Raw genomic sequence first — 17,065 nt, 5'->3', positions numbered from 1 at the left:
GTTGCTTCAGGGAAGTCAGGTCCCCTTTTGTGCTGCAAAGGGTACGTCCGGATTACTTTTGAGCCCTTAAAGAGAATAGGGCCTCTTCTCGAGTTGAGTCCATAAAGTGTGTTCTCCTCTCCAAAAGGGACAGATGTTAGGGAAATATCTGTGTGGCATAAAGTGTGTCAAGTACCCTTTTGCCTTTCAAATGGAAATGGGGGATTTCTCTTGAGATTGTGCAGCGCAAAATTACCTCATCTCGCATTGAGTGGATAATTTTGTGGTGTTTCTGCAGTTGCGGCGGGAAGCAGGGGTACTTCGCGAGTTAAGACAGGGACCTGAGGAACTCACTCGAGTTACTTCGTGGAAGTCAAGTCCCCTTTTGTGCTGGAAAAAAACTTCCGAATTACCTTCGAGCCATTAATTGGGGACTATTGCCTCTTCTCGGTTTGAGTCGATAAAGTGTGTTCTCCTCTCCACTGAGGACAGATGTTAGGGAACATTCTGAGTCGCATAAAGGGAGTCAAGTACCCTTTTGCCTTTCAAGCGGGAATGTGGGATTTCTCTTGAGATTCTGCAGCGCAAAATTACCTCATCTCGCATTGAGGGGATAATTTTTGGTGTTTCTCCCGTTAGATTGGGAAGCAGCGGGTTCTTTTCGATTTGCATCGGGAACCTCAGGAACTCGCTCCATTTGTTTAGGTATGTCAAGTCGCCCTTTGTGTTGGAAGGGGAACTTCCGGGTTACTCTCTAGCAGTTAAATGGGAATATTGCCATTATTGGAATTTCTCTTGAGATTCTGCTTTGCAAAATTACCTCATTTCGCATTAAGTGGATAATTTTGTTCTGTTTCTTCAGTTGCGGCGGGAAGCCGGGGGGATACTTCTGGATTTGCAAAGAGAACTTCAGGAACTCGCTAGGTTGCTTCAGGGAAGTCAAGTCCTCTTTTGTGTTGGACGGGGAACTTCCGGGTTTTTCTCGAGCCATTAAACGGGAATATTGCCTCTTCGCTATTTGAGTCAATACAGTGTGTTCCCCTCTCCACAGAGTTCGAATGTTAGGGAACATTGTGAGTCGCATAAATGGAGTCAAGTACCCTTTGTCCTTTCAAGCGGGAATGTGGGATTTCTCTTGAGATCCTGCAGCGCAAAATTTCCTCATCTCGCATTGAGGGCATAAATTTGTGGTATTTCTCTAATTGTGGTGGGAACCTGGGTGTACTACCGGAGTTGCGACGGGGAAGTCAGGAACTCACTTGAGTTATTTCAGAGAGGTCAGGTCGCCTTTGCTGCTGGAAGGGGAACTTCCGGAATACTCTCTAGCCCTTTAAATGGAATAGGGACTCTTCTGGTGTTGAATCCATAAAGTGTGTTCTCCTCTCCAATGGGGACGGATGTTAGAGAACTTTCTGAGTGGCATAAACTCTGTCAAGTTCCCTTTTGGCTTTCAAGCGGGAACGTGGCATTTCTCTTGAGATTCTGCTTTGCAAAATTACCTCATTTCGCATTGAGGGGATAATTTTGTTCTGATTCTTCAGTTGCGGCGGGGAGCCGGGGGGTACTTCTGGATTTGCAAAGAGAACGTCAGGAACTCGCTGGTTTGCTTCAGGGAAGTCAAGTCATCTTTTTTTGTTGGACGGGAAACTTCCGGGTTTTTCTCGAGCCATTAAACGGGAATATTGCCTCTTCGCTATTTGAGTCAATACAGTGTGTTCCCCTCTCCACAGAGTTCGGATGTTAGGGAACATTGTGAGTCACATAAATGGAGTCAAGTACACTTTGGCCTTTCAAGCGGGAATGTGGGATTTCTCTTGAGATCATGCAGCGCAAAATTTCCTCATCTCGCATTGAGGGCATAAATTTGTGGTATTCCTCTAATTGTGGCGGGAAGCTGGGTGTACTACTGGAGTTGCGACGGGGAAGTCAGGAACTCACTTGAGTTATTTCAGAGAAGTCTGGTCGCCTTTTCTGCTGGAAGGGGAACTTCCGGAATACTCGCTAGCCCTTTAATTGGAATAGGGCATCTTCTGGTGTTGAATCCATAAAGTGTGTTCTCCTCTCCAATGGGGACGGATGTTAGAGAACTTTCTGGGTGGCATAAACTGTGTCAAGTACCCTTTTGCCTTTCAAGTGGGAATGTGGCATTTCTCTTGAGATTCTGCTTTGCAAAATTACCTCATTTCGCATTGAGGGGATAATTTTGTTCTGTTTCTTCAGTTGCAGCGGGAAGCCGTGGGTACTTCTGGAGTTGAGCCGGGATCTCAAGACGTTGCTCTGGTTGCTTCAGGGAAGTCAAGTCCCTTTATGTGTTGGACGTGGAACTTCCGGGTTACTCTCGAGCCATTAAATGGGAATATTGCCTCTCGTCGATTTGAGTTCATAAATGTGCTCTCCACTCCACTGAGCACGGATGTTAGGGAACATTCTGAGTTGCCTAAAGGGAGTAAAGTACCCTTTTGTCTTTCAAGAGGAAACGTGGCATTTCTCTTGAGATTCTGCTTTGCAAAATTACTTCATTTCGCATTGAGGCGATAATTTTGTTCTGTTTCTTCAGTTGCGGCGTGAAGCCGGGGGTACTTCTGGAGTTGCGCCGGGATCTCAAGAAGTCGCTCTGGTTCCTTCAGAGAAGTCAAGTCCCCTTATGTGTTGGACTTGGAACTTCCGGGTTACTCTCGAGCCATTAAATGGGAATACTGCCTCTCTTCGATTTGAGTTCATAAAGTGTGCTCTCCACTCCACTGAGGACGAATGTTAGGGAACATTCTGAGTCGCCTAAAGGGAGTCAAGTACCCTTTTGCCTTTCAAGCGGGAATGTGGGAATTCTCTGGATATTCTGCAGCGCAAATTTTCCTCATCTCGCATTGAGGGGATAATATTGTGGTTCTTCTCGAATTGCGGTGGGAAGCTGGGGTTACTAATCAAGGTGAGATGGGGACCTCAGGGACTCACTCAAGTTACTTCAGGGAAGTCAGGTCCCCTTTTGTGCTGGAAGGGGAACTTGCGGATTACTCTCGAGCCTTTTAAGCTAAATAGGCCTCTTCTCGATTTGAGTCCATAAAGTGTGTTCTCCTCTCCAATGGGGACGGATGATAGGGAACTTTCTGAATGGGATAATGTGTGTAAAGTACCATTTTGCCTTTCAAGCTGCCTTGTGGGAATCTCTTGACATTGTGCCGCGCAAAATTACCTCATCTCGCATTGAGGGGATAATGTTGTGGTGTTTCTCGAGTTGCAGCGGGAAGCAGAGGGTACTTTTCGATTTGCGATGGGAACCTCAGGAACTCGCTCCATTTGTTTAGGTATGTCAAGTCGCCCTTTGTGTTGGAAGGGGAACTTCCGGGTTACTCTCTAGCAGTTAAATGGGAATATTGTCATTATTGGAATTTCTCTTGAGATTCTGCTTTGCAAAATTACCTCATTTCGCATTAAGTGGATAATTTTGTTCTGTTTCTTCAGTTGCGGCGGGAAGCCGGGGGGTACTTCTAGATTTGCAAAGAGAACTTCAGGAACTCGCTAGGTTGCTTCAGGGAAGTCAAGTCCTCTTTTGTGTTGGACGGGGAACTTCCGGGTTTTTCTCGAGCCATTAAACGGGAATATTGCCTCTTCGCTATTTGAGTCAATACAGTGTGTTCCCCTCTCCACAGAGTTCGAATGTTAGGGAACATTGTGAGTCGCATAAATGGAGTCAAGTACCCTTTGTCCTTTCAAGCGGGAATGTGGGATTTCTCTTGAGATCCTGCAGCGCAAAATTTCCTCATCTCGCATTGAGGGCATAAATTTGTGGTATTTCTCTAATTGTGGTGGGAAGCTGGGTGTACTACCGGAGTTGCGACGGGGAAGTCAGGAACTCACTTGAGTTATTTCAGAGAGGTCAGGTCGCCTTTGCTGCTGGAAGGGGAACTTCCGGAATACTCTCTAGCCCTTTAGTTGGAATAGGGACTCTTCTGGTGTTGAATTCATAAAGTGTGTTCTCCTCTCCAATGGGGACGGATGTTAGAGAACTTTCTGAGTGGCATAAACTCTGTCAAGTTCCCTTTAGGCTTTCAAGCGGGAACGTGGCATTTCTCTTGAGATTCTTCTTTGCAAAATTACCTCATTTCGCATTGAGGGGATAATTTTGTTCTGTTTCTTCAGTTGCGGCGGGAAGCCGTGGGTATTTCTGGAGTTGAGCCGGGATCTCAAGAAGTCGCTCTGGTTGCTTCAGGGAAGTCAAGTCCACTTTTGTGTTGGTAGTGGAACTTCCGGGTTACTCTCGAGCCATTAAATGGGAATATTGCCTCTCTTCGATTTGAGTTCATAAAGTGTGCTCTCCACTCCACTGAGGACGGATGTTAGGGAACATTCTGAGTCGCCTAAAGGGAGTTAAGTACACTTTTGCCTTTCAAGCGGGAATGTGGGAATTCTCTTGATATTCTGCAGAGCAAATTTTCTTCATCTCGCATTGAGGGAATAAGATTGTGGTTGTTCTCGAATTGCGGCGGGAAGCTGGGGTTACTAAACAAGGTGCGTTGGGGACCTCAGGGATTCACTCGAGTTACTTCATGGAAGTCAGGTCCACTTTTGTGCTGCAAGGGGAACTTCCGGATTACTCTCGAGCCTTTTAAGTGAAATAGGCCTCTTCTCGATTTGAGTCCATAAAATGTGTTCTCCTCTCCAATGGGGACGGATGATATGGAACTTTCTGAATGGGATAAAGTGTGTAAAGTACGCTTTTGCCTTTCAAGCGGGAATGTGGCATTTCTCTTCAGATTCTGCTTTGCAAAATTACCTCATTTCGCATTGAGGGGATAATTTTGTTCTGATTCTTCAGTTGCGGCGGGGAGCCGGGGGGTACTTCTGGATTTGCAAAGAGAACGTCAGGAACTTGCTGCTTTGCTTCAGGGAAGTCAAGTCATCTTTTTTTGTTGGACGGGGAACTTCCGGGTTTTTCTCGAGCCATTAAACGGGAATATTGCCTCTTCGCTATTTGAGTCAATACAGTGTGTTCCCCTCTCCACAGATTTCGGATGTTAGGGAACATTGTGAGTCACATAAATGGAGTCAAGTACACTTTGGCCTTTCAAGTGGGAATGTGGGATTTCTCTTGAGATCATGCAGCGCAAATTTCCTCATCTCGCATTGAGGGCATAAATTTGTTGTATTCCTCTAATTGTGGCAGGAAGCTGGGTGTACTACTGGAGTTGCGACGGGGAAGTCAGGAACTCACTTGAGTTATTTCATAGAAGTCTGGTCGCCTTTTCTGCTGGAAGGGGAACTTCCGGAATACTCTCTAGCCCTTTAATTGGAATAGGGCATCTTCTGGTGTTGAATCCATAAAGTGTGTTCTCCTCTCCAATGGGGACGGATGTTAGAGAACTTTCTGGGTGGCATAAACTGTGTCAAGTACCCTTTTGCCTTTCAAGTGGGAATGTGGCATTTCTCTTGAGATTCTGCTTTGCAAAATTACCTCATTTCGCATTGAGGGGATAATTTTGTTCTGTTTCTTCAGTTGCAGCGGGAAGCCGGGGGTACTTCTGGAGTTGGGCCGGGATCTCAAGAAGTCGCTCTGGTTGCTTCAGAGAAGTCAAGTCCCCTTATGTGTTGGACTTGGAACTTCCGGGTTACTCTCGAGCCATTAAATGGGAATACTGCCTCTCTTCGATTTGAGTTCATAAAGTGTGCTCTCCACTCCACTGAGGACGGATGTTAGGGAACATTCTGAGTCGCCTAAAGGGAGTCAAGTACCCTTTTGCCTTTCAAGCGGGAATGTGGGAATTCTCTGGATATTCTGCAGCGCAAATTTTCCTCATCTCGCATTGAGGGGATAATATTGTGGTTGTTCTCGAATTGCGGCGGGAAGCTGGGGTTACTAATCAAGGTGAGATGGGGACCTCAGGGACTCACTCAAGTTACTTCAGGGAAGTCAGGTCCCCTTTTGTGCTGGAAGGGGAACTTGCGGATTACTCTCGAGCCTTTTAAGCTAAATAGGCCTCTTCTCGATTTGAGTCCATAAAGTGTGTTCTCCTCTCCAATGGGGACGGATGATAGGGAACTTTCTGAATGGGATAATGTGTGTAAAGTACCATTTTGCCTTTCAAGCTGCCATGTGGGAATCTCTTGAGATTGTGCCGCGCAAAATTACCTCATCTCGCATTGAGGGGATAATTTTGTGGTGTTTCTCGAGTTGCAGCGGGAAGCAGCGGGTACTTTTCGATTTGCGATGGGAACCTCAGGAACTCCCTCGAATTGCTTCAGGGAAGTCAAGTCCCCTTTTGTGTTGGAAGGGGAACGTCAGCGTTACTCTCTAGATGTTAAATCGGAATATTGCCTCTTCTAAATTTGAGTCCATATAGTGTGTTCTCCACTCCACTGATGACGGATGTTAGGGAACATTCTGAGTCGCATAAAGGGAGTCAAGTACCCTTTTGCCTTTCAAGCGGGAATGTGGGATTTCTCTTGAGATTCTGCAGCGCAAAATTTCCTCATCTCGCATTAAGGGGATAATTTTGCGGTGTTTCTCGAATTGTGGCGGGAACCTGGGGTACTAATGGAGGTGCGACTGGGACCTCAGGAACTCACTCGAGTTGCTTCAGGGAAGTCAGGTCCCCTTTTGTGCTGCAAAGGGTACGTCCGGATTACTTTTGAGCCCTTAAAGGGAATAGGGCCTCTTCTCGAGTTGAGTCCATAAAGTGTGTTCTCCTCTCCAAAAGGGACAGATGTTAGGGAAATATCTGTGTGGCATAAAGTGTGTCAAGTACACTTCTGCCTTTCAAATGGAAATGGGGGATTTCTCTTGAGATTGTGCAGCGCAAAATTACCTCATCTCGCATTGAGTGGATAATTTTGTGGTGTTTCTGGAGTTGCGGCGGGAAGCAGGGGTACTTCGCACGTTAAGACAGGGACCTGAGGAACTCACTCGAGTTACTTCGTGGAAGTCAGGTCCCCTTTTGTGCTGGAAAAAAACTTCCGAATTACCTTCGAGCCATTAATTGGGGACTATTGCCTCTTCTCGGTTTGAGTCGATAAAGTGTGTTCTCCTCTCCACTGAGGACAGATGTTAGGGAACATTCTGAGTCGCATAAAGGGAGTCAAGTACCCTTTTGCCTTTCAAGCGGGAATGTGGGATTTCTCTTGAGATTCTGCAGCGCAAAATTACCTCATCTCGCATTGAGGGGATAATTTTGTGGTGTTTCTCCCGTTGGATTGGGAAGCAGCGGGTTCTTTTCGATTTGCGTCGGGAACCTCAGGAACTCGCTCCATTTGTTTAGGTATGTCAAGTCGCCCTTTGTGTTGGAAGGGGAACTTCCGGGTTACTCTCTAGCAGTTAAATGGGAATATTGCCATTATTGGAATTTCTCTTGAGATTCTGCTTTGCAAAATTACCTCATTTCGCATTAAGTGGATAATTTTGTTCTGTTTCTTCAGTTGCGGCGGGAAGCCGGGGGGTACTTCTGGATTTGCAAAGAGAACTTCAGGAACTCGCTAGGTTGCTTCAGGGAAGTCAAGTCCTCTTTTGTGTTGGACGGGGAACTTCCGGGTTTTTCTCGAGCCATTAAACGGGAATATTGCCTCTTCGCTATTTGAGTCAATACAGTGTGTTCCCCTCTCCACAGAGTTCGAATGTTAGGGAACATTGTGAGTCGCATAAATGGAGTCAAGTACCCTTTGTCCTTTCAAGCGGGAATGTGGGATTTCTCTTGAGATCCTGCAGCGCAAAATTTCCTCATCTCGCATTGAGGGCATAAATTTGTGGTATTTCTCTAATTGTGGTGGGAAGCTGGGTGTACTACCGGAGTTGCGACGGGGAAGTCAGGAACTCACTTGAGTTATTTCAGAGAGGTCAGGTCGCCTTTGCTGCTGGAAGGGGAACTTCCGGAATACTCTCTAGCCCTTTAGTTGGAATAGGGACTCTTCTGGTGTTGAATTCATAAAGTGTGTTCTCCTCTCCAATGGGGACGGATGTTAGAGAACTTTCTGAGTGGCATAAACTCTGTCAAGTTCCCTTTAGGCTTTCAAGCGGGAACGTGGCATTTCTCTTGAGATTCTTCTTTGCAAAATTACCTCATTTCGCATTGAGGGGATAATTTTGTTCTGTTTCTTCAGTTGCGGCGGGAAGCCGGGGGTACTTCTGGAATTGAGCCGGGATCTCAAGAAGTCGCTCTGGTTGCTTCAGGGAAGTCAAGTCCCCTTTTGTGTTGGTAGTGGAACTTCCGGGTTACTCTCGAGCCATTAAATGGGAATATTGCCTCTCTTCGATTTGAGTTCATAAAGTGTGCTCTCCACTCCACTGAGGACGGATGTTAGGGAACATTCTGAGTCGCCTAAAGGGAGTTAAGTAGACTTTTGCCTTTCAAGCGGGAATGTGGGAATTCTCTTGATATTCTGCAGAGCAAATTTTCTTCATCTCGCATTGAGGGGATAAGATTGTGGTTGTTCTCGAATTGCGGCGGGAAGCTGGGGTTACTAATCAAGGTGTGTTGGGGGCCTCAGGGATTCACTCGAGTTACTTCATGGAAGTCAGGTCCACTTTTGTGCTGCAAGGGGAACTTCCGGATTACTCTGGAGCCTTTTAAGTGAAATAGGGCTCTTCTCGATTTGAGTCCATAAAATGTGTTCTCCTCTCCAATGGGGACGGATGATATGGAACTTTCTGAATGGGATAAAGTGTGTAAAGTACGCTTTTGCCTTTCAAGCGGGAATGTGGCATTTCTCTTCAGATTCTGCTTTGCAAAATTACCTCATTTCGCATTGAGGGGATAATTTTGTTCTGATTCTTCAGTTGCGGCGGGGAGCCGGGGGGTACTTCTGGATTTGCAAAGAGAACGTCAGGAACTCGCTGGTTTGCTTCAGGGAAGTCAAGTCATCTTTTTTTGTTGGACGGGGAACTTCCGGGTTTTTCTCGAGCCATTAAACGGGAATATTGCCTCTTCGCTATTTGAGTCAATACAGTTTGTTCCCCTCTCCACAGAGTTCGGATGTTAGGGAACATTGTGAGTCACATAAATGGAGTCAAGTACACTTTGGCCTTTCAAGCGGGAATGTGGGATTTCTCTTGAGATCATGCAGCGCAAATTTCCTCATCTCGCATTGAGGGCATAAATTTGTGGTATTCCTCTAATTGTGGCGGGAAGCTGGGTGTACTACTGGAGTTGCGACGGGGAAGTCAGGAACTCACTTGAGTTATTTCAGAGAAGTCTGGTCGCCTTTTCTGCTGGAAGGGGAACTTCCGGAATACTCTCTAGCCCTTTAATTGGAATAGGGCATCTTCTGGTGTTGAATCCATAAAGTGTGTTCTCCTCTCCAATGGGGACGGATGTTAGAGAACTTTCTGGGTGGCATAAACTGTGTCAAGTACCCTTTTGCCTTTCAAGTGGGAATGTGGCATTTCTCTTGAGATTCTGCTTTGCAAAATTACCTCATTTCGCATTGAGGGGATAATTTTGTTCTGTTTCTTCAGTTGTGGCGGGAAGCCGGGGGTACTTCTGGAGTTGAGCCGGGATCTCAAGAAGTCGCTCTGGTTGCTTCAGGGAAGTCAAGTCCCCTTTTGTGTTGGTAGTGGAACTTCCGGGTTACTCTCGAGCCATTAAATGGGAATATTGCCTCTCTTCGATTTGAGTTCATAAAGTGTGCTCTCCACTCCACTGAGGACGGATGTTAGGGAACATTCTGAGTCGCCTAAAGGGAGTTAAGTACACTTTTGCCTTTCAAGCGGGAATGTGGGAATTCTCTTGATATTCTGCAGAGCAAATTTTCTTCATCTCGCATTGAGGGGATAATATTGTGGTTGTTCTCGAATTGCGGCGGGAAGCCGGGGTTACTAATGAAGGTGCGATGGGGACCTCAGGGTCTCACTCTAGTTACTTCAGGGAAGTCAGGTCCCCTCTTGTCCTGGAAGGGGAACTTCCAGATTACTCTCGAGCCTTTTAAGTGAAATAGGCCTCTTCTCGATTTGAGTCCATAAAATGCGATCTCCTCTCCAATGGGAACGGATGATAGGGAAATTTCTGAATGGGATAATGTGTGTAAAGTACCCTTTTGCCTTTCAAGCTGCAATGTGGGAATCTCTTGAGTTTGTGCAGCGCAAAATTACCTCATCTCGCATTGAGGGGATAATTTTGTGGTGTTTCTCGAGTTGTGGCTGGAAGGAGCGGGTACTTTTCAATTTGCGACGGGAACCTCAGGAACTCCCTCGAATTGCTTCAAGGAAGTCAAGTCCCCTTTTGTGTTGGAAGTGGATCGTCTGGGTTACACTCTAGATGTTAAATCGGAATATTACCTCTTCTCAATTTGAGTCCATATAGTGTGATCTCCACTCCACTGATGATGGATGTTAGGGAACATTCTGAGTCGCATAAAGGGAGTCAAGTAACCTTTTGCCTTTCAAGCGGGAATGTGGGATTTCTCTTGAGATTCTGCAGCGCAAAATTTCCTCATCTCGCATTGAGGGGATAATTTTGTGGTGTTTCTCGAATTGTGGCGGGAAGCTGGGGTACTAATCAAGGTGCGATGGGGACCTCAGGGACTCACTCGAGTTGCTTCAGGTAAGTCAGGTCCCCTTTTGTGCTGGAAGGGGAACTTCCGGATTACTCTCGAGCCTTTTAAGTGAAATAGGCCTCTTCTCGATTTGAGTCCATAAAATGTGTTCTCCTCTCCAATGGGGACGGATGATAGGGAACTTTCTGAATGGGATAAAGTGTGTAAAGTAAGCTTTTGCCTTTCAAGCGGGAATGTGGCATTTCTCTTGAGATTCTGCTTGGCAAAATTACCTCATTTCGCATTGAGGGGATAATTTTTTTCTGATTCTTCAGTTGCGGCGGGGAGCCGGGGGGTACTTCTGGATTTGCAAAGAGAACGTCAGGAACTCGCTAGGTTGCTTCAGGGAAGTCAAGTCCTCTTTTTTTTGTTGGACGGGGAACTTCCGGGTTTTTCTTGAGCCATTAAACGGGAATATTGCCTCTTCGCTATTTGAGTCAATACAGTGAAATACTCTCCACAGAGTTCGAATGTTAGGGAACTTTGTGAGTCGCATAAATGGAGTCAAGTACCCTTTGGCCTTTCAAGCGGGAATGTGGGAATTCTCTTGAGATCCTGCAGCGCAAAATTTCCTCGTCTCGCATTGAGGGGATAATATTGTGGTGTTTCTTTACTTACAGCGGGGATCCGGGAGTACTTCTGGATTTGCGAAGGGAACGTCAGGAACTAGCTAGGGTTGCTTCAGGGAAGTCAAGTCCCCTTTGTGTTGGAAGGGGAACTTCCGGGTTCCTCTCGACCCGTTAAATGGGAATATTGCCTCTTCTTGATTTGAGTCAATATATGTGTGTTCCCTTCTTCACAGCGGAGGGATGTTAGGGAACATTCTGAGTCGCATAATGGGAATAAAGTACCCTTTTGCCTTTCAAGAGCGAATGTGGGATTTCTCTAAAGATTCTGCTTGGCAAAATTACCTCATCTCGCATTGAGGGGATAATTTTTTTGTGTTTCTTTAGTTGTGGCGGGAAGTCAGGGATACTTCTGGATATGCGAAGGGAAGGTCAGGAACTCGCTAAGTTTGCTTCATGGAAGTCAAGTTCCATTTTGTGTTGGACGGGGAACTTCCGGTTTACTCTCGGACAGTTAAATTGGAATATTGCCTCCTCTCAATTTGGGTCCATAAAGTGTGTTCTCCTCTCCACTGAGGATGGATGTTAGGGAACATTTTGAGTCGCCTAAATGGAGTTAAGTACCCTTTTACGTTTCAAGCGGTAAAGTGGGATTTCTCTTGAGATTCTGCAGCAGAAAATTTCCTCACCTCGCATTGTTGGGATAATTTTGTGGTATTTCTCAAATTGGGGCGGGAAGCTGGGGGTACTACTGGAGTTGCGAGGGGGACCTCAGGAACTCACTCATGTTGCTTCAGGGAAGTCAGGTACCATTTTGTGCTGGAAGGGGAAATTTCGGATTACTTTCTAGCACTTTTATTGAAATAGGGCCTCTTCCCGTGTTGAATGCATAAAGTGTGTTCTCCTCACCAATGGGGAAAGATGTTATTAAACTTTCTGAGTGGCATAAATTCTGTCAAGTACACTTTTACCTTGCAACCGGGAAAGTTGGATTCTCTTGAGATTCTGCAGCCCAAAAATTTCCTCATCTCACATTGAGGGGATAATTTTCTTGTGTTTCTCGAATTGTGGCGGGAAGCTGGGGGTACTTCCCGAGTTGCCACGCGGAACTCAGTGACTCACTAAAGTTACTTCAGGGAAGTCAGGTCCCCTTTTGTGCTGAAAGGGGAACTTCCGGATTACTCTCTAGCCCTTTAATTGGAATAGGGCGTATTCACGTGTTGAAACCATAAATTGTGTTCTCCTCTCCAATGGACGGATGTTAGAGATCTTTCTGGGTGGCATAAACTGTGTCAAGTACCCTTTTGCATTTCAAGTGGGAATGTGGGATTTCACTTGAGATTCTGCAGCGCAAATTACCTCATCTCGCATTGAGGGGACAATTTTGTGATGATTCTCGAGTTTCGGCGGGGAGCAGAGGGTACTTCTCGATTTGGGACGGGGATCACATGAACTCACTCGATTTGCTTAAGGGAAGTTAAGTTCCCTTTTGTGTTGGAAGGAGAACTTTCGGATTACTCTCGAGCCGTTAAATGGAAATATTGCCTCTCTTGATTTGAGTCCATAAAGTGTGTTCCCCTCTCCACTGAGGACGGATGTTAGGGAACATTTTGAGTCGCATAAAGGGAGTCAAGTAGCCTTCTGCCTTTCAAGCGTGAATGTGGGATTTCTGTTGAGATTCTGCAGCGGAAAATTTCCTCATCTCGCATTAAGGGGATAATATTGTGTTATTTCTTGAACTGCGGCGAGAAGGTGGGGTATTTATTGAGGTGCGACGGGGACCTCAAGAACTCACTCGAGTAACTTCAGGGAAGTCAGGTCCCCTTTTGTGCTGGAAGGGGAACTTTCGGATTACTCTCTAGCCCCTTAATTGGAATAGGGCGTCTTCTCGTGTTGAATCCATAAAATGTGTTCTCCTCTCCACTGAGGACGAATGTTAGGGAACGTTGTGAGTGGTATAAAGTGTGTCAGGTACCCTTTTGCCTTTCTAGCGGGAATGTGGGATTTCTCTTGAGATCCTGCAGCGCAAAATTACCTCATCTCGCATAGAGGGGATAATTTTGTGGTGTTTATCCTGTTGAGGCGGGAAGCTGCGGGTACTTTTCGATTTGCGAGGGAAACTCAGGCACTCACTCCAATTGCTTCAGGGAAGTCAAGTGCCCTTTTGTGTTGGAAGGGGAACTTCCCGGTTACTCTCGAGCCGTTAAATGGGAATATTGCCTCTTCTGGATTTGAGGCCATAAATTGGGTTCCCCTCTCCAATGAGGACGGATGTTAGGGAACATTCTGAGTCCCCTAAAGGGAGTCAAGTAGCCTTTTACTTTTCAAGCGGGAATGTGGGATTTCTATTGAGATTCTGCAGTACAAAATTTCCTCATCTCGCTTTGAGGGGATAATTTTGTGGTGTTTCTCGAATTGCTGTGGGATGTTGGGGGTACTTCTCCATTTGCGACGCGGACTTCAGCGACTCACTCGAGTTACTTCAGGGAAGTCAGGTCCCGTTTTGTGCTGGAAAGGGAACGTCAGTATTACTTTTGAGCCCTTTAAAGGGAATAGGGCCTCTTCTCGATTTGAATCCATAAAGTGTGCTCTCCGCTCCACTGAGGAAGGATATGAGGGAACATTCTGAATGGTACAAAGTGTGTCAAGGACGCTTTTGCCTTTCAAGGGGAAATGTGGGATTTCACTTGAGATTCTGCAGCGCAAAATTACCTCATCTCGCATTGAGGGGACAATTTTGTGATGATTCTCGAGTTTTGGCGGGAAGCAGGAGGTTCTTCTTGAGTTGCAACTGGGATCACATGAACTCGCTCGATTTGCTTTAGGGAAGTCAAGTTCCCTTTGTGTTGGAAGGAGAACTTTCGGATTACTCTCGAGCCGTTAAATGGAAATATTGCCTCTCTTGATTTGAGTCCATAAAGTGTGTTCCCCTCTCCACTGAGGACGGATGATAGGGAACATTTTGAGTCGCATAAAGTGAGTCAAGTACCTTTTTGCCTTTCAAGCGTGAATGTGGGATTTCTCTTGAGATTCTGCAGCGGATAATTTCCTCATCTCGCATTGAGGGGATAATTTTGTGGTATTTCTTGAATTGCGGCGAGAAGATGGGGTACTTATCGAGGTGGGACTGGGACCTCAGGAACTCACTCGAGTAACTTCAGGGAAGTCAGGTCCCCTTTTGTGCTGGAAGGGCAACTTCCGGATTACTCTCTAGCCCTTTAATTGGAATAGGGCCTCTTCTCGTGTTGAATCCATAAAGTGTTTTCTCCTCTCCAATGGGGACGGATGTTAGGGAAGTTTCTGATTGGCATAAAGTGTGTCAAGTACCCTTTTGCCTTTCAAGCCGGAATGTGGCATTTCTCTTGGATTCTGCAGCGCAAAATTACCTCATCTCGCATAGAGGGGATAATGTTGTTGTGTTTCTTTAGTTGCGGCGCGAAGTCGTGGGTACTTCTGGATATGGGAAGGGAACTTCAGGAACTCCATAGGGTTGCTTCAGGGAAGTCAAGTTCCCCTTTGTGTTGGAAGGGGAACTTCCGATTTATTCTCGAGCCCTTAAATGGGAATATTGCCTCTTCTCAATTTGACTCCATAAAATGTGTGCTTCTCTCCACTGAGGACGGATGTTAGGGAACATTCTTAGTCGCATAAAGGGAGTCAAGTACCGTTTTATTTTTCAAGCGTGAATGTTGGATTTCTCTTGAGATTCTGCAGCCGAAAATTTCCTCATCTCACACTTAGTGGATAATTTTGTTGTGTTTCTCGAATTGCGGCAGGGAAGCTGGGTGTACTTCTCAAGTTGCAACGCGGAACTGAGCTACTCACTCGAGTTACTTCAGGGAAGTCAGGTACCCTTTTTTGCTTGAAGGGGAACTTCCGGATTACTCTCTAGCCCTTTAATTGGAAAAGGGCGTCTTTACATCTTGAATCCAGTTAGTGTGTTCTCCTCTCCATTGGGGATGGATGTTAGGGAAATTTCAGAGTTTCATAAAGTGTGTCAAGTACCCTTTTGCCTTTCAAGCGGGAATATGTGATTTCTCTTGAGATCCTGCAGCGCAAAATTTCCTCATCTCGCATTGAGGGGATAATATTGTGGTGTTTCTCGAATTGCGGCGGGAAGTTGGGGGTATTCTCAACCTTCAAATGAGACCTCAGGAACTCACTCCAGTTACTTCAGGGAAGTCAGGTAGCCTTTTGTGCTGGAAAGGGAACGTCCCTATTACTTCTGAGCACTATAAAGGCAATAGGGCCTCTTCTTGATATGAGTCCATAAAGTGTATTCTCCTCTCGACTGCGGATGGATATTAGGGAACATTCTGAATGGCACAAAGTGTGTCAAGGACGCTTTGGCCTTTCAATTGGAAATGTGGGATTTCACTTGAGATTCTGCAGTGCAAAATTACCTCATCTCACATTGAGGGGACAATTTTTTGATAATTCTGGAGTTTCGGCGTGAAGCAGAGGGTATTTCTCGAGTTGGGACGGGGATCACATGAACTCACTCGATTTGCTTTAGGGAAGTCAAGTTACCTTTTGTGTTCGAAGGAGAACTTTCGGATTACTCTCAAGCCGTTAAATGGAAATAATGCCTCTCTTGATTTGAGTCCATAAAGTGTGTTCCCCTCTCCACTGAAGACGGATGTTAGGGAACATTCTGAGTCGCATAAAGGGAGTCAAGTAGCCTTCTGCCTTTCAAGCGTGAATGTGGGATTTCTCTTGAGATTCTGCAGCGGAAAATTTCCTCATCTCGCATTAAGGGGATAATATTGTGTTATTTCTTGAATTGCGGCGATAAGCTGGGTGTACTTATCGAGGTGCGACGGGGACCTCAGGAACTCACTCGAGTAACTTCAGGGAAGTCAGGTCCCCTTTGGTGCTGGAAGGGGAACTTTAGGATTACTCTCTAGCCCTTTAATTGGAATTGGGCCTTGTCTCGTGTTGAATCCTAAAATGTGTTCTACTCTCCACTGATGACGAATGTTAGGGAACGTTGTGAGTGGTATAAAGTGTGTCAAGTACCCTTTTGCCTTTCTAGCGGGAATGTGGGATTTCTCATGAGATCCTGCAGGGCAAAATTACCTCATCTCGCATAGAGGGGAAAATTTTGTGGTGTTTATCGTGTTGCGGCGGAAAGCAGCAGGTACTTTTCGATTTGCGAGGGAACCTCAGGAACTCGCTCCAATTGCTTCAGGGAAGTCAAGTCCTCTTTTGTGTTGGAAGGGGAACTTCCGGGTTACTCTCGAGCTGGTGAATGGGAATATTGCCTCTTCTGGATTTGAGGCCATAAATTGGGTTCCCCTCTCCACTGAGGACGGATGTTAGGGAACATTTTGAATGGTACAAAGTGTGTCAAGGACGCTTTTTCCTTTCAAGCGGAAACGTGGTATTTCACTTGAGATTCTGCAGCGCAAAATTACCTCATCTCGCATTGAGGGGACAATTTTGTGATGATTCTCGAGTTTCGGCGGTAAGCAGGGGTACTTCTCGAGTTGCGAAGGGGATCACAGGAACTCGCTCGATTTGCTTTAGGGAAGTCAAATTCCCTTTGTGTTGGAAGGAGAACTTTCAGATTACTCTCGAGCCGTTAAATGGAAATATTGCCTCTCTTGATTTGAGTCCATAAAGTGTGTTCCCCTCTCCACTGAGGACGGATGCTAGGGAACATTTTGAGTCGCATAAAGGGAGTTAAGTCCACTTTTGCCTTTCAAGTGTGAATGTGGGATTTCTCTTGAGATTCTGCAGCGGATAATTTCCTCATCACGCATTGAGGGGATAATTTTATGGTATTTCTTGAATTGCGGCAAGAAGCTGGGGTACTAATTGAGGTGCGACGGGGACCTCAGGAATTCATTCGAGTAACCTCAGGGAAGTCAGGTCCCCTTTTGTGCTCGAGGGGGAACTTCCAGATTACTCTCTAGCCCTTTAATTGGAATAGGTCCTCGTCTCATTTTGAATCCATTAAATGTGTTCTACTCTCCACTGAGGATGGATGTTAGGGAACGTTG

Source organism: Moschus berezovskii, chromosome 3 (assembly GCF_049115385.1).
Source record: "Moschus berezovskii isolate FMDL1 chromosome 3, NW_MosBer_1.0, whole genome shotgun sequence".
Classification (NCBI taxonomy): Eukaryota; Metazoa; Chordata; class Mammalia; order Artiodactyla; family Moschidae; genus Moschus; species Moschus berezovskii.
This window is presented reverse-complemented; position numbering follows the sequence as displayed.